The sequence below is a fragment of the Nesoenas mayeri genome (genome assembly GCF_963082525.1).
Source record: "Nesoenas mayeri genome assembly, chromosome: 12".
Classification (NCBI taxonomy): domain Eukaryota; kingdom Metazoa; phylum Chordata; class Aves; order Columbiformes; family Columbidae; genus Nesoenas; species Nesoenas mayeri.
In genome coordinates, this window is record NC_137547.1 from 21,091,109 (window position 1) to 21,109,838 (window position 18,730).

Consider the following 18,730-nt stretch of genomic DNA (forward strand, 5'->3'; position numbering starts at 1 on the left):
ATACCAGATTATGTAATGACCTCTAACCCAGCACAGACTAACATTTCATACCGTAGCTGGAATAACATTAGTCTTATTTTTCACTTCCAAACTTATAGCAAGAAAAAAGAGGGAGTTTTATTCTATTGTACATTAAAACTGAGTATATAATATCTTATTAGAAAAACATAAATTAAAAATTAATGGCAACACCATCAAGCAAGGGCACTCAAATGTTTTCCATTGCCTAAGAAAAACCAAGAACAAAAATTAAAAAAAAAAAAAAATCAAATCTCATTGAGCAGGAATACCTACAAAGTTAGTACTTCTATTTCAGATATACTGAAGAAGTTACTGTATTTAAAAAGGCAAGGTATCCTGAAAGGAAAAATAGATAATCTAAAAAGTAGCAACAGACCTGGCCATCAGCTCTCAAACTCTTTAACTTTCGTGTTTAATCATCTACCCTTGCTCACACCACTAGATGTAAATCCAGCCTTCACTGTACTGATTCAAATTCTAGTCTTCTATATCTCAGAATATTTCTAGTCACATATTCCAGTTCAAATCCATTTCTATTTATATTAGAATACCTCTAGACATTACCTTTGACTAAGTGCTACACTAAGTATTTCAATAAAGGGCAGTGTTCACAATGTATTACACATCCATGATCCGTTCCTTTCTGCTCATGCAGATCTGCTGCCTGGTTTTATAAAGCTATTTTCATGCCATATCAGATACACGTTTCTTTCAGTGGCCAACGTTTGAAACCCTGCAAAAAGTCCACAGGATAAAACATGGCAAACATTTGTTTAACATTTCATTACTGAAGAAACTATATATATATATATTTATATACACTACTCTCAGAACATGAAAAACACCTAGATATGGATACATGAAAGCCTTTAGGTATATTCGCAAAGATCTCCTGACAAAAGTCTATTAGATAATGAGAATTTTTCTGGACAAAAGATGCTGAAATTTTAGGTACTAGAATTTTCTCGCCTTTCTTACAGGAGATTATATAGGGAAATTTTCAATAAAATCTCTAAAAGATATCCTCTCCCCTCCCCCAAAAGACTTTCTTCCTTCCTCTCATGATCATCTTTACCAGATATTAGAAGAATTCAAGAAGGAGGCTGAACACATCATTTCAACAGTCTTTCCATTTATCCAACCTAAAGCAGAGACTATAACCACCTTTACCTAATGAAACAAAGCTAAAGAACAGATGCTTTTGCTGGTAGTTAAACCTTGTACTCCTATGGAGCAGCATGTGTCATGTGGGGTTATTTTTGTTATTTCTGCCAGTACTATTTTTATTCTAGAAGTACAGACAGTTGTATGAATTTACCAAATGGGAGCTTATTAGGACCACTGCTTTTGAGGGGCATGGAGGATTAGACATTTAGCATTTTCTCTGAAATAAAGCCTTTGAAAAAGGTATTAGATATAAGTCTCAGCAAAGAGAACAGACAGCAAATAATGGGAAGGGGAATTATTTCCTAAGATAACATTAAAATTCGCCATGTGACATCCTTTTGTTTTACAAGCACATGCTTAAATGCAAAAATAAAGTGGAAAGATCAAGAGAGATAAAAAACCTGATAGCTTTAATTCAAATTGCTTTTCTTTGAAAACTGGCAGGCAAATTGACTTCTGTAACAAAGTACTCTGCAGGTGTTTTGCATCAGACTTCACAGAGCAATGCCCTGTCTCTCCCACTTACAATCAAATGGGACTGACAGAATGTCCTTCACAAAACCTTTTTTCTTTTTTTTCCTTTCCTTTCCTTCTCCTCCTCTCTCTCCTTTGTTCCACTCCCACCCACGGGCAAACTGCACCATGCACACACTGACCAGCTTAGTGCCCTGTCAGGGAGTGAACGAATTTCATTAGCTAAGAACCCAATCCTTCACCAGCTGGTACACAGTTTCTAATAATGGAAGACAGTAATTGTTTGTCTTCCACAATGTCAAAATATTTAGTGAGAAAGCCCACTTGAAGGGGATGCTGAAATCTCTGTTTTGAATGGGATGGAATTACCATCTCATTGGCATCCATGTGAATTTTGCTTCTTCACTTCAGCAGGTTCAGGATTCCACATAACTCACTTCATTAGATCATGTTCCAAAGCTTTCTTTTTTTAAGCTATATTGCATTTTTTATTGCATTAAATTTTATGATATCAGGGAATTTACACAGCTCTATCCTAACAGGATGGTTTGTTTTAAGGCAGGTAGGTGTACTAATTTTACTCAGGTCATTTATGTCTGTCATTGTAAAAAGCGCTAACAAGTTCAAATACCAAAAAAAAAAAAAAAAAAAGAAAATCAAAAGGACGTGTCAGTGCTAAAAAAAATTTCTTTAAACTCCAGGAGAGTGAGATTCTATTGAAGAGAAAATATTTTCTGCAACATTTTCATCATTAGAGTATAAAAAAATGCAAACATTCAGACTATTTGGTACTGTGGAAACATCCTTCCTAGCCTTCTTCAAGCACTACCCTTCATGCTGAAAAAGGTCAAAGCTAATCCTCTCCCATGGATTGTTCTCTTTACTATGGAGGTGGCCATCTGTGCAAAAGGCTCTAACTTCTGCTCTAGCTTTGCTTTTTCCTAGAGTTCTTCCTCAAGGACTATTCTGCCTAGCCCATCTGTAACTGTGCATGAAACTACAGTGCCTACAGCTTCAAAGGAGGCTTCTGCAAGCCTTTTACCTTAAAGCTGTCATGAAGGGGTAGTGTATCTTGGCCCTAGAACTGTGCCACATTAGAATAGTCTTAAGCACCTTTGCCCTCTAACCAACCTCCAGATTCAGGCAAGCTGATCTACAGAATTAGCCTGATAAGAGTTGAGTGTACTGAAAACCTGACACTTTCATCCATATCCTGTCCACTTAATTTTGTGACTCATTTGGAAGGATAGTAGGATCCCCCTTTCCCATCTATGGTAAACAGAAGTGATTTCTGCTGCCTGATTGCTGGGATGCAATTTTTTTCTCAGTATCGTGCAATTTTAATGCTGTACTAAAAAAAAGAATTTTCCTCGTATATATATGGTTCTACATTTGTCACCTCTGGTGATCCTCAAAATGCATTAAAAATGGCTTAGAAAAACGGTTTCTTCTGGAGAATACACAAGTCTGAGTAAATGTCTATGTATACAAAGTATTTCTGGAAATGAAAGTGGATGAATAAAACACACTATGAAGAAAGAGAAATAGAAAGAGGATTACCAGCAACCTTTTAGCTGTGAAGCTTTGGGATGCAGGAAAATTAAGGTTAGAGCAAAAATCCTGCTGAGTTAATATGTATGGAAAGATGAAAGAGAGAGGAGAAAGCGAGTGTGGCAAATGGGAGGGGGGAGAAAAGCTGCAAAAGGTCAAGTTGCATGGAGAAGAGGTGAGCACAGAATCAAAGGGTAGGAACCATATGAGCCGAATCAAAGCAGAAAGGAACCAAGGCTTGAAATAAGAACACTGATCATTTTGGAGATAGGTTATTGGATTAAATTGGAACACTGTTATCACCTTGTCCAAGGAACAAGAAATGAATTAAAAACACATTGTACAGGAGACTGCCGAGCTGTATATTTCTTTTTACATTCTTTCATCAGTGAGGTGCCTGCTTCTTTGGACTCTAATTTCTCTAGCTTTATTTGATAGAACAATAGGCCTTTTCTTTTTCATTTACGTTGATTTCCAGGCCTCTTCAATTTATTCAGTGAATAATCATCTATATTATTAATCACAAATGAAAGTCCTGTTGCTTCAACTATCTGAATCTGACTGATATTGTGGCTAAATTTTTCAGAGGGACACTTGTGCTGAAGGAAGAAATTGATTAGTGCATGAACTAGCTCTCCAAGGAGAATTTGTGGCAGATGGCCTATTTTAGAAGCCTCCTCAGCAGAGAGGGAGCAATACAAAATTGACATGGGAATGATTAAAGATTAACTAATGTCTTCGCTTTTCTGCAGAGCAGCCACACTTGAGAATTATGTTGCTTATTCCTTCAAAACACTTAAAACACTTTGAAACCCCTTCTGTATGCCATACAAACCATTTCTAATTGCTTCCTGTTAAGGACTGCTTCCTCATGCCCATTTTCACTTTCACTGCATACCCACTTAGGTGATGTAAAAGAGAAAAGTTCAAAACATTTGAAAAACAATAACTGAGCTTGGGAAAATCAGTGCTCCAAAGGGGACTTACCTAGCTGGTAAGTAATTTTGAAGTCCTGTTGCCACTTAAATTCAGACAGTAAGCAAAGGACTTCAAAAGGCATTGGATCAGGCTATGATACCTGATCCTCATTTTATGCAAGCTATACTAGCTGTATTTGTAAGGAGAACAAAAACAAACAAAGGGACAGGTCTATAATACCTAGCCTTTACTGTCTGAAAAACACTAACTATTGGCACTTTCATCTCTGTAGATTTATATTCAGCAATACCTTTCTTTAAGCTATGTAAAAAAGCAAATATGTTATTAAATATTCAGTTTTGACATTAGCTTCATTGAAAGGGCCTAATATTTTATGTACTGTAACAGTTACAATCGCTCATTAGGGCTTTAGAAATGAGAACCGATGTGCTCTTGATTGTACTTCTTCAAAAATTTTGATCAGACTGTGTCTGCCATGTTATGCAACTGTGGATGTTGGCTCTGAACATGCTCCACTGGTCACAGTTCAGGCATGTTGATCTGCCCGAGAAAGTATCACAATATAATTCTCTGAAACACTGAGCTTTAATCAGCACTTGCAGTCTCACTGATTAGAGCAATGTATATGAACCCTGTTAGTCAGCAGCCCTTCAAGCAATTGCTTTTGATTCCAGACTTCGAAAATTTTGTAAAATCTCCGTTTAGATGCAGGTCCATCTCAATCAGAATACTCTTCTGTCTAAAAAACATCCCAATCATTCCTTCCTTCTACATGACTCTTGAGAGCTTTAAAGTCAGAGAAGCATTAAAAAAAGTAGGTGTGCACATCGCACTTTTAGTGCTTGCCAACAGTGCATACTAAATCAGATTGTTATCCTTATTCCACATAAATACATATTAATTGGACCAAAACAAAAAAAAAGAAGTCTTTGACAGACTGTCACATTAACAGAGGATTTATACAGCAGACATAAGCCCTTAGGAATCACTGCTATCTATACGGCATATATAATTTTATCTTCTAACTGCTTAAATCTCTTATTTCACTGTCAGTTCACACCAATAAAGAATCAGGCTTTGTTTCCTCCATTCACCATAGTGACAGTTCAAGATGAAGAGTGCTGACCTCAACTTCTTGTAGCCGTCCATCCAACTGGGGTACAAAAAAAAGGCTGTTCTTCCCCAAACATCAACCCTGGGCTCAGTGAACGACACTGCTGAGAGCAGAAGACACCAGGCCATGTTCTCCAGGAATGGTTTTGGTGACAGCACGACACAAGCACAGTGCCATCAACTTGCCAGCAGGCTCGGTGCGATGCCCGGACACACAACCACACTTTGATACCAACACCAGTAAGTAACGCGCAATGCCACACGGGTAACATTAGCCCAAATAATGAACTAAATTCTCCTAATAACAGAATCGCCATTTTGCTCAATGGCATCTCAATATTTTTCAAAACATATAATCACTTTGCAAACAAAACCTGCGTAGCCATGTACCATTTTATCCTCCCCAAACCACCCAATTTGGCTTCTGTTGTGCCTTTTTTTTTTTTCTATTTTAAGAAAAACCACAAAACAAAACCTTCTAGAGCACAGAATCAGAGCAGCAGCAGCAGCTCGGTGCGCAGCCCCGCCGCGCTCCACACGGACCCGGGCCCGCCCGACCGCGCCGCCATGGGCCCGGCCCACGAGGAGAGCCGCGTCTGGCCGAACGCCCTTGCTGTGCCTTACCTGGGGCTGACAGGCACCACCCCCGTCTCCGCTGCGTCCTCGACCACGCCGCAGAGCCGCTCGGAGCCCGCTCGGAACCGCCGCAGAGCCGCTCGGAGCCGCCGCAGAGCCGCTCGGAGCCCGCTCGGAGCCGCTTGAGGCGCCCGCCCCGCCGTCCCTCACAGCTCCGCACGCGCCCGGCCCTTCCCGGCGTGCCCCGCGCGGCGCGTGCTCGGCGCTCTCCGGCGGCGCTGGGGCGCTCTGCGCGTCCCGAGGGCGATCGCACCGTCCGCATCCAGTTTTACATTTGACGGGCTAAAATAAACTAATACCGTATGGTTATTTGGTGGTAAGCAGTTATTGCTGAGTTATCTTGGATAAGGTGAATTGGTTTGGGTGCTTCAGGAAATGTAAAGCTGATACACTCTGGCTTACAGAGACCATGGAGTCGTGTACATTAGCAGTTTTCCTTCTGGAAGATAGTGCCTTGTTTTGCTTCCAAAATTGTGCACTCACAAAATATATTCATGCCATTGAGTAGTAAAAAAACCCAATGCTAAAGTGGTACCGTATCTCATAATAAGTCAGCGCAATAGAGATTCCTTTGGTGGCTTTAGCCTAGTTGTAATGAATAATTTGCTTATTAAAACAAATCCTACCCAAATAATGACGCACCAATTAATTTTAGATCTTGATTTTTTTATCTTTACATCAAGAAAACCTCAACTACCTGTAAGCCAAGGCAGGACTGCATCTGAAATAAAAATAACTGGTTTGTAATGAAACCTACGAACCAGATGTCCAGAGTCCTTTGCACATCATCATTGTGTTTGGTTGGGTTTGGGTTTTGCTGGGTTTTATTGTTGTTTTTTCTCCAGTGATCACCTTGCGTTACTGTTTCTGTTTAGTAAGAAACTTCAGAATTACAAAGCCTGTCAAAACTTGGCATGATTTTGACCTTGTGTGACAAGCACTCTCAAATTCAGGTTATCTTTCAATCTTTGTAAGCCTTGCCTTGCCGAAGAAAACATTAACCTTCAGTACGGAGGTTCTTCACTCACTGATTGTATAGTCAAATTTTCCGAACTTACTCCGTGGCACCATGGTTTGTGGTCCATAAAAACAAATGGAAGGCAAATACATGTTTAAATTCTTTTGGACTTTGTGATGCAAGGTAACATTTTTCCTTCTATATTCAAAGACTGGCATCAATAGAACGCATTCTGCATTATTTGCTATAAAAGAGAAAACGTTTAGAAAAGGTTTTGAAATGCCATCTTTTTGAGTGTAAGCACACATGTAAAATCAATACAAATTCAACACCCTTCTTTTTTGCAATTCAATAATAATAATATTAAAACTGTCTTTAAATGTCAAGGATGTTGGAAAAAATAAAGATAAAATTACAACAGTACTTCCCCTGTGAAATAGTAATTCTTTCAGTAATCCTGTAAACAAAAGCTCTTATATAATTGTGCTCATCTGTTCTAGAAGTACTTTATGACAAAGATGTCTCTGTGATGAGAATTAATTAAAATAAACCATCTGGTTGAAAAAAGAATTTTCAAAATAAAAAAAATATATATAGCAAACCCACAGGGTAAAAGGCTTTTCTCAGTAAAGCCATTAGAATTTCCTTTCAACAAGACCTTGGTTTAGTGATTCCTATAATGTATGGGAGTATAATAATGTGGACTGAAAGGGTCATTGGAAACACTGAAGGTGGTAGCAGTAATATACTTGTTTGTTTATTTTAGATTATCAGCTAAAAATTCACCTCTGGGGAAATAAAAATGCAAAATCACAAATGACCTCTGGCCGGAGGGATTTCCAGGAGGGATTCTGACCAGAGCCAGCGCAGGAGAAGAACACCTCGTATCACCTACCAACAATGAGCTCTGAGAAGGTCTGGTAGCAACAGAGGGGACCCAGCCCTCCTGCCCCTGGCGCAGACACTGCGAGAGCTTGAAGCTGAGTGGTGTGAGCCTCAACCGTGTTTATGGCTGAAGGGAAATATCAGTCAGGATAAACAGGTCAAAGTATGAAATGAAAAATCAGGTCAAAATTATCAGCCCAACCTACAAGTGACTTCAGAAAATGTACGCTCTTTCTGCTCCTTATTTGTAAGTGAACATCAGGTACGCAGTTCTAACTAGAAGACCTGCTGTTAAAGCTCACCTTAATCTTTGTGTTACATATCTAAATATGTATTGCATTTATATTTGATATATTGCCCTGTGATAAAGGAAATGCAGTTCCTGTTAGAATGAGATTGCAATGTAAATATCATCTCAAGCAGCAACACTGCAAGAATTATCACTGGGACTTGCATAAAGGCTTTAAAAAATTAAAATTTACCTTTGCTTTACATCTTTGTTGTAAAATAGTGACTGATGTTTTATCAGGGGATGTCTGTTTCCCTTCTTAATTTCTTTGCTGGGGGGATTCCTTTTGCTGTTGCTGTTCGCTACTTTGCTCCATGTCCCTCCATTCTGAAGGCAGCTGAGCGAGCCTTTTTCAGCTAACCCCATCATCTCTTAGACTTTCTGATTTCTTTTTGATTTGACAGATATTTTTAGTCTGCTAGTAGGGTAACTATCACAAATAGAAAATATTAGACAAAATAACAAGATTCTTATCACCCCCAATGTATACAAGCATATAGGATAGATATTAAATACCTTTAATATTAAAACTAAATAATGCAGTGCTTTTGCATTTCTGGCAGTAACACTGCATTTTAACAGCATTTTTAGCATAATGATCTGAATAAACTTTGAAATATAGAAACAATTTTTTGGTAATTATAGGCTATGGATCACTACTGGCCAGACTATGCATAAACTTATAAGAGAAATTGAACTAACAGTGGTATAATTTCTCTTGTATTAAAAAGGAGGCAATCTAGCAGGATGGAGATTATGGACTCTCCCTTAGGCACAATGCCCCTTTCATTGTTCATACTCTGGTGTTTACTTCTCATCAGGCCATTGCTGACAGACTCAACATTTTTGTTTTTCAGGCACAATTGTGACAGAAAACAATATGAGTTCTATACATGGAGTAGCTGATTTGGGCCATAAGTGTATTGCTCACAAGGGGAAACTGATCATTACAAGAGAACACACTACCATAATGTTCTCTCAGCTATAAAGCTGCTCTACTGGAGACAGGTTGGCATTTTACAAGTCCTCATTAATACTAGTCAGAATCCAAATGCTTTTCAGATTCTCCTATTTCATATATATTTATTCTGAAATTATGAAAAGTACCTTTGAAGCAGCAATTGTATGAAGTGAGTGACCAGAACAACCTAAATGGAGAAGTATCATCATTTTGATAGATTACATTTCAAAACACCATACCTTGGGCAATACCTCACATGAGGATGTTACTGCACATTAATTTTGAGAATGTTAGGATCTGCCCACCACTGTTTCAGCAGTAAATGCCATGGCAATAAAGAATAATCGCTGCAGTAGTCACACTATTACAGTTAGAGCTCTGTTGGAGTTTCCATTATAAGTTGTAAATGCTGGTTTTGAAGGATTTGCAACTTGGTGCTTTTGAATTCGCATTGGGCTGCAACTTCCCATTGGGAAGGATTAGTGTATATAATTGCCTATGTTTTGTTTGATGTTTGGGTATACTGGCTGACAGAAAAACAGCCCAGCTCATTGAAATACCAGCCTTGTCTGCACTCTGCTTTTTGCCCTAACTTTTTGATTAGAGTGCAATTTTATACTAGGTTAATTACACTGGAACAAGCTCTCATATAGCTCCAGTGTAAAGGTGTTATACAAGTTTGGCTCATTCCTTTAAATTTAGTAGAATGCGCTATTTTTGGTTTCGTACCAGTACATTCTTAAATCCTAATTATAGGTCTTTTCCTACTGTATTTTAGCTGTGTTGGCTTCTAAATCAGCAGGACTGGAGAAAAGCCCTAAGATGCTGTGTTTAATTGTTTAAAGTTGAGCAAACTGATAGTTTTTCTCCATTTGTTTTATCATGAAAAATCCATGCTTTTGTATCTTCATGTTTTGATTGGTTTATCTTAGAGGGATATTTGGGAAAATTCAGGTCTTCATCCTCCTAATTTTCTTTGTTTTCTGTTTGCAAGCCTGTAGTCCTAAAGCTTTAGACCGGTCTGCTAAGCATTACTTACTGCCTTACCACAGCTTCATCACTTTGAGCAATACATTATGTTGTTGGCTATTTACAATCACATGGGATCCTGGGGTGTGAAAGAACTCCATATAGATACAACTGTTTGGCAACGGAGATCAGCATGCATAGGAAACGATGAAAACAACAGTAATTGGCCTGGGAGTACATATTTGACTTAACATTTGAACTGTTAATATTTCCAAGTAAAGTAAAAAACATTACTGGAGGTTTGGTTGCAGAATTGCTGTGAAAAGAAAAGGATTCAGAAATACACTATAATTACAAAAGGGGAGTCCAGACATACCAACAAATAATGGGAAGAATGCTTGAAAAGACTCTAAGTTTTGGTAACTTGCACCGAAAATAGGAGAAGAGCAGTGTGGCTATTGTATGAACAAAACTCTAGCTTCAGTGCAAAGCTTGTCACATCTAATAGAATCAACTATAAAACGGATGCAGGGAATCATGACCCTGCATCTCAACTGCCACACTAGACTTCTCCCACCCAAAAGAATGTAATTAATTAATTTCAGCTGGAGGTTGTTCTCCAGTTTTATAATTAATAACATGTACATCCACCACAGTAACCCGCTGTAGCTGAAACAGTATTTAAAGTGATTAGTAAAGGTAAATTATCGTTGATTTCCTTCAAAGAACTGGCTGATACCAGTTGCAGTAAACTTTTAAAATATGGAGACAATATCAAAACTTATTTATGGACACTGAAACACAAAGAGCACTGCATAGATGGTCAACTTATATGGGGTATTAGAAAGTAACTAGATAAAAAGCACTTAGAAAAGGAAAAAAAACCCATGCTATTAATCAATTATACTGCATTCTGTCACTACCATGGCTGAGGCAGATGTGATTTTCTATAGAAGTTAATGTACAAAGCTTTATACGCTAAGGAGAGGCACCAAACAAACAAGACCTACCAACCAACACCACTGAATTTTGCCAGTGGCTTCAGGTGGGCCAGAGTTTATTGGTTTGTTACCATTCTCACATACAACAGTAGAGTGAACAGAAAGATGGGCATTTCTCAGCAAGCTTGTAATTACTTTTGCCAGAGTACACTATCTTTGCAGTATCTGAAGACAGTGACAATTTTGCCCTTGAACTCACTGGGAACAGGCGTGGGTGTCACCAGCCTTGAACTGACAGAGGACATGAGCGTTCTCTCTTGAACTGCTTTGCTTGAGATATGAGATTCACAAATCTCCATGAATCCTTATCCCTCCCATCCACCCCCTCACACACACAACGGGTTATATTAGAACATATACACATACTATGCTTTGAGAGGCAACCCTTCATTAAATTGCTGGTATAATTGAGAAGTCAAATAAAGAGGTTTAGGGACTAAAGTGTTAACAAAACGCAAAATTGAGACCTACAAGATCCTAATCTGTTAAATACGTTACTAGAAGAGTCTGGTATATTACAGGATTGCAGAAGAAAAATTGGTGTATTAGCAGCAGGGACTAGAAAGAAGACACAAATAAGAAACAATCAGTTTTACCCAGAGGTAAGAAAGTATAGGTTGTATGAGCTAATTTTATTGAGTTCCATTATTCTGACTCAAATATTAATTTGGGGAGCGTTGTGTTGGAAAATGTCTACGTATCTATTACTTTTCAAAGTTCATCCTCAAGGAAGAAACTGATTTTCTGTGCATCATTCTTGGAGAAATGAAGCTGCCTAAAGCATTTTAAGTTGCCACCACTGACACTCCATATGCTTATACTGGCATGTGTTCAGACTGTCATTCTCTGCTGTGCATTCTGCTCACACAAGAAAAATTATTAAAAAGCCATTTAACGTATTTTAGCTTTTATTATAGTTTAGCAGGTATAATGAAAATCAAGGGGAAGTTGCAGGTACCGTAATGTTCCTAAAACTTAGCAAGTACTCTGCTTATGACCTGCTGCTGCTGCTCTACAATATTTCCAGGGTAGGTCTGTTCTGAAAATCAACCCATAATACATGTGGTATGTCACACTGTGTATACTGACTATCCAATTGTGAATATGGTTGTTCTGGTGCTCTTTTGGAGATACCGAAACATATCACAGGGGGAAAAGTATTAAAAAGGAAGACTTTCTAATTAGAGGTCAAATATAAAACAAAAAGGATAAATTTTTCAAAGCAGAAATTTTTCAACATTAAAAATCATTTTTAAAGTGTTAAACATTTTTCTTCATATACTTTCAAATTCTTCCCCTTATTGCCATCAACATTATTATCAGAATCCAACCTGCTGCCAATGTTCTTTTGAATAATTGTGTCAATTTACCCATAGCTACTCACAGATTCGTACCATGAAATCTTTGTTTTCTCATGCTGCTGTGGTTTACCATATAGCTATACGTTGCATATGTACCGTGTCTGTATCTGTACATATAAGAAAATCTATGATACCTTAAATAAGGTTCAAATGTAAGTCTGCTCTAATGAAAATCTAAAGCTGTGATATTTAACTGAATGTTATATGGTATTGAAGCTCTTCCTACCTGAAGAAAAACATTGAAGGACTTGTGCTTACAGAGCTACACAGAACAATTCCAAGAAGAGGAAAATGAGAATGAAAGGTTCGGCCCCGAATTTCATGGAAAACACTGGGATATTCCAAAACATCTATTCCTTTCTACAGTTTTTGTCTTCCCCTCTGGTGTATTGTCCACATACAGCATCCTATGATAAACTGCATTTCATTGGCTGGGTTCTTTCAAAAAACATAGAACTAAAGGAAGGTTTCCGAACAAGACGAGTACTTACAAACAGTCTGCCTTCATGGCGTTCTTGTGTAGGCCTCTTCTCATCGCTTTGTTTATACACGTTCTGTATGTGGCAATCCATCAACAAATGTTAAATATGAAGACTTCAAAATAGAAACAGCAGTAGGCTGTTTATTACAGATTCCAACTTTGGCAAATAAGCCCCACCAGGCATCTCTTGCAAAAGCTATCGGAATTACTTCTGTTTTCTTGCTTGCGATGAAAAGCCTCCTATTGGCTGCCAATATTTGTATGTTTTTACATTTGGATTATCTGTGCAGGACTCAGTAGGCATAGTAGTGGGTCCAGGAGAAATAACAGATTTGTGTGCCCAGAAACACACATTTGGAGCACTGATAGCCTTTTTCTACCCTACTGTGGAAACTTTACTGGGGAAGGAGAGCCTAAAAATACTGTAAAGGTTTCACAAGTATAATGCTCCCTCTGGAAAGGTAAAAGCTATAAAAGATTGGAAAGGTCTGCATATCTGTATTCCATGGCTTGAAAGGATCCAGTCATGTCCTGCTGTGTCTGAGACTACATTCATTGTCTGCCTTTCAAGATGGCATTGCAGGGGCTTTGCAGCAAACATTCTCTACAACTTACGATTATTGCCATCTGCCCTTAAATCAGCCCAGCAAGGAAAAGATTCTGCTAGAGATACATGTGCTTTACAAGAGCATTAACTCCCAGGATTGCTTTGCTGAGCCATGATCTGACAGACAATGGGGCAAACACAGTGTGAAAGTGGGGCTTAGGAGGAGCACAGTTAGTTAATGCTCTCCTCGTCTATGTTTGTTTCCCTGCTTCAGGTAAGTTTGCTTGTTTTCTTTTGACTGGCAGGGTGGATCTTGCTGCATTCCGAGTCAGACGAGCTATCTGGTCTGTGCTGCTACAAAGGCCCAAGAGGAAACTGGGAAAGAGAAAAAGAAAGAAAAAGAAGAAACACCACAGCAGTGAAAATCCAGCACGGAAGCTGAGTTTTCATTATGATTTTACTTTAACTAACTCTAGTTCTACAATATTAGGCTAACTAGATAGGTGCTCATTTGAAGGATCAGGCTATCAAAGCCTTTGCTGAAAGGGACAATCTTCAGTTATGTACATTGTCACACTGGCTTTGACAGGCCACCTCACATCAGTAAAAATTGATAGGTCTGGTCCTATATTGATATTCTTAGAATGTATTTACCATGATCAAGATTTTCACGTTGTTATTCGATCAACTGATTGATGCATACAGCATATTTTCTTTCCCAAGAGAAAATGAGATAATAAAGAAATACTGATGAATGAGTGATTACACATCTTTTTTACACCAGGAATTTTTATCAAGTACTTAGAGCTGAATATAAGCCAATGTAAGTAATAAACAATCTTCATAAAAAGATGTTGCTGGAAATGCACTTATCATCGCTGCCATATCTAATTTTAGCAATGCTATTTAGATTATTATACATACTCTGGACAACATATTACATTAGATCAGACTCTCAGAGAGACTTTTATAATAAATGGATGGCAGTAGAATTTCCGTCTTAACATAAAGACTTATTGCTTGGCATTCAGATGGATTCTGTAATCCCAAGCTAGTTGTTATACACTGAGTTACTACATTTAATTATTAATTCTGCAGGGAGGCAGACATATACAGATCATTGAAACTGCAATATGAATGTGGATTATTCATGGTGATATCCATTTTATTTTTCTTAAAGATGGGTCTTTCATTGTTGGTACACTGTATGCTATACAAATATTGCATTGTCTTTCCGTGCTGCTGCAATGCAATATATCATTTGTTACATCATAGCATCAGAGCCTGATATAATTTTGCATTCTGAAGATGAAGGGAAATGATTCTTTGGTTCTTTTGATTAAGATAAATGACCCGATGCTGTTGTACTTTTACAGCATTTCAGACACTTTCAAGATTCTAAGTATGAAAAAGCTCTTCCTCTGAATGTACAAAAAAAACACCCCCACTTCTTGTTCTATGACTTCCCATGCCCAAATGCTGTAGTGAATTGCAGGCTCTCACTGTGTACTTTGATAGTGAAATCGCTCTAGTTTTCCAAACAATGGCTTAACAAAGCTTAGGCTGCTAAAATTAGTTTGGCTTCAGGAGCAGGGGTGTCTGGAGGAACTGGGATTGTGGGCATGGCAGATCGGATCTACTACTTCTATATTAATTAGTAAGGATCCCTGGCAGCAGAGTCACAAAGTGAGACCTTTTCCCTCAACATTGTACTGAAGCACTTGTAACTAAGTCCTCATGCAGCCCACAGGGAAACCTTCCAGCAACATACACAGCACTTGTGGGGGTTTTCTTTAATAAAAACTTAGCCCCGACCTCCACTCACTTACATAGTGCTGGGATTCTTATAGAAGTTCTTCGTTCCAGAGTAAGTTTCACCTGCTAAGAGAGACAGGTGGGTTTCTTCTGCACTGGAGTGATGTCTGAGAAGGAACATGGGACACAGGAACTGAAACACAAGTGAAGGGAACATGTTGATGGAAATGTATTCTCCATATCTCTCTCTCAAATCAAGAGCTATATCACCCCTATTCCAGCAACAATGCCTTGAAGCATCATATGTAAAATATATCTTTCTTTTAAGGAATGAGCACATTTAATGAGCTGAATCAATAATACCAATTATAACTAGTACCACAAGTTTGAAAGAGGCAATCTGAGTTGCATTACATTAACCCTGGAAACATACAGCTGGTGAACATTTTTATACATATTTAAAATAAACTGGTAACCTTTGTAGTCAGAACAGGAAGGAAAACACAATGACCAACTCAAAGAAGGAAGGATGCCCCAAGAACATTTATGTTCTCAAAGTGTGATGAAATTGTTTATTTATGAATTGCCGTTTAGGGATTTAACCTTATATAATATTCAAGGGTAGATTTAGAAGAGCAATCAGGCAACAGAAAATGTAGGTGGGTTCAGGTCTTCCTGAAACCAGAAAAACATATGAGTTATTGACACAATTCAGTGTTAAAGCTGCAGATAATTTTTCCTTTTGACAATCTGTGAACGTAAACCATTTGATTCAGGTTTTCCTGAATCGAAACTGGTCTGGAGCAGTTCTGTGGGTGGACAGACAGAATGGGCAGCTGACTGTGATGACTTCCTCGACAGCACAGCAGCTGTGCTCCCTCTGCCTGCTTTACCTAAACTTTCCCTTGTTACAGCCTTCTTGGGGCTGCACCGGTCGGTAACTAGTACAGGGGGAGAAGAGATGCGATCCCTCCAAGGGGAAGCCCTTTTCGGTCACCTGTGCTGGTCACGGCAGGAACAGGAAGCCTGGGAGCTTGAGCTTTTGTCTCTGCTTCTCTGTCCCTGGCACGACTCATGTAACCTCCTCTCCTTTCTGGGGCAGGTGAGACCTAAACCTCCTCAGGCACCGGCCCTTCATCTGTGATAGCATTATGAACTGTTGAAAGCTTTAAAAACCTCCCTGCTTTTAGTGAGTCTGCATCCTTTTATGCCTCAATAACAATATTCGTGTGTCTGTAGGACTTCCCACTTGATTTGTTAAAGTTTTTAGATGATTCTCAGTTCTAGTTGACGTGACTTCTTTTTCCATTTATCAGCACACCAATGATTTATTATTTTTGCACAGTAGGATACATTTACCTCGTACCTGTTCACCGGATGCAGTTGCCTCCCGTACGATATATTTATCTCAACTTCAGCAGATTTGAGATACCTCACTGTTTTTTGAGAAACTACTTGGCTTTTCTTATAAATCTGTAATTTTCAGCTTGAAGAAACACTTGCACCTTCAGGGAGCAATGTATTCTCTTTTCCCAGTGGCTTTTAATTTTGTTTACTTTCTCAAGTACCAACAAGAATCTGCTGTAGTACTGTAACAGCCTCTCGTCAGATCCAAAGAATATATTTTTACCAAGCAAGAGCTTCAGTTTGCTATGGAAATGCAATATGGTGTAATTGACCTAATCTATGCTCCAAATCTCAGTAGCATTATAGAAACAATCTCCCTCAGGAAAAAAAAAAAAAAGAAAAGGTAGAATTGCAATAAACTGTTCTCCATACATTTGAACTCTGAGAAGCCTCTTTTAGATCACCTAATAAATCCAGGACCAACCATATCTTCACTTGCTCATTAGGTACTCAGTTTAAAAGAAGAGAAAAAAATCAATACTTGTGCGTGTGTCATTTCTAAAGAATGGCAGCGAGCCATTGGAGGTCTGCAGTGCCGCCAAGTGAGTGACACGCTCAGATAAAGTTCAAAACCTCAATATCACCTCAGCTCATTTTGAACATCAGTCACAGGATCCTGATTTTTGATGGAATCAGAATTAAAGCAGAGGGAGGGAGGGAGGGAGGGAAGCACACGTTGTGTCCACAGGGGAATGGATCCTGTTTGGAGAAGGGGAAAATAGTCATGCTATTCTTTAGCAAAATTCTATCACCAAACAAAAATCTTCGTTGTCCTTAGAGTTCATTTTTACTCTTATTTGGAAGGTATTAAGATTATAGATATAAGGTATATAATAAGATTATATATATGAGGAAGATACTAAGATTATACTTAGGTGCAATAGATAAGATCTATTAATGATGCAAGTCAGATTAAAATATAGTAAAGTTTTAGGTATTTACAGAAATTTCTGAAGATTTCTTTTACTGCTTTCAACTGCATATATCTTACCATGAGAGCGCAGAGAAAGAAGGTAATACTTCTTTTACAGAATCACTGGAATTATTCAGTGTTTGGAAAGCCCTATATGGTGTCTCGGTTTAAAAAAATAAATAAAAATAGATATTGACAAGCTGAAAGGGCATTCAGGACTGAGGCCTTGGAAAGGCTGATCAATGAGAGAAGACTTAAATAAATATGTATGGCTTATCTTAAAGGTGACTTTTCCAAAAGTTTGAATCACATCGCTGTTAAACCTGGTTCTTTAGGGAGAAAATGTAGCCAAACCAGATGAAGCTACTTAAAGAAATAACAATTGAATTATGTAAGTATATACCTATATACCTTGGAGAAGAATCTTTCTTGTTCAAAATGATCATAGAACTACCAACTTTTAAATTAATCATGTAATGATATTATGTAGACATTTACTAGTTGAAAAGACATGGACTGAATGATTCAACAGGATTTCTAGTATCTGACTTTATGTAAGGACCACTTGTTTGACATAAATATCAAACAAATAGACTTAATCATTCACTAGATGTAGTGAGCACCAAACCTGCATAGATTAGGACACAGTCAGGCCCAGCGCTTCTGCATTGTGGGGTCTGGCTGGTTTCCAGACGTGACAGTTCTTGCGAAGGACTTCAGAAGGGCACTGCCTAAAATTGAGCTGTCAACATTACTGTGATAAGGAGGATATTCCGAATTTTCCTCTTTGAGGCCTCGTGTTTTTTTGGAGGAAAGTTGTGTATGTACACATAACCTTAAATATATGTATTGCATCCTAGGAAATTGTGCCCTAGCACTCAGATCTTCAGACGTTCGAAAGAGGCATTACTCAATGGGTTATGAACGTCAAGCGCGAGGACACCTTCAGAAACCTGGTCTTTTTTTCTACTCACTTGTAGCCACCATCCCCTTCAGAGACATCATCCAGCGGGGGAGAATCAGGCCCCCAACCCAATGGTTTCCTGGCTTTGCTGTTCCTTGGCTGTGATTATGGGAAGTGGTGCTCTATGGTCAGGATCACCCTTTGCTGTCGCTACCAAAATCATTCACCATAGCTTTACAATTTCCTGTATTGACGAGTAGTACTGAGGGGCTGGCAGGTGATGTGTTGCGCCTCAAGTACTGGTTCGGGTAATCTGCCTCAAACTGTGCCCTCTCAGCCCAGGCTTTTGGAAAGCAGAGTTCAGATTTATGCTGTCTGTGCTAACTACCTTTTTCCTA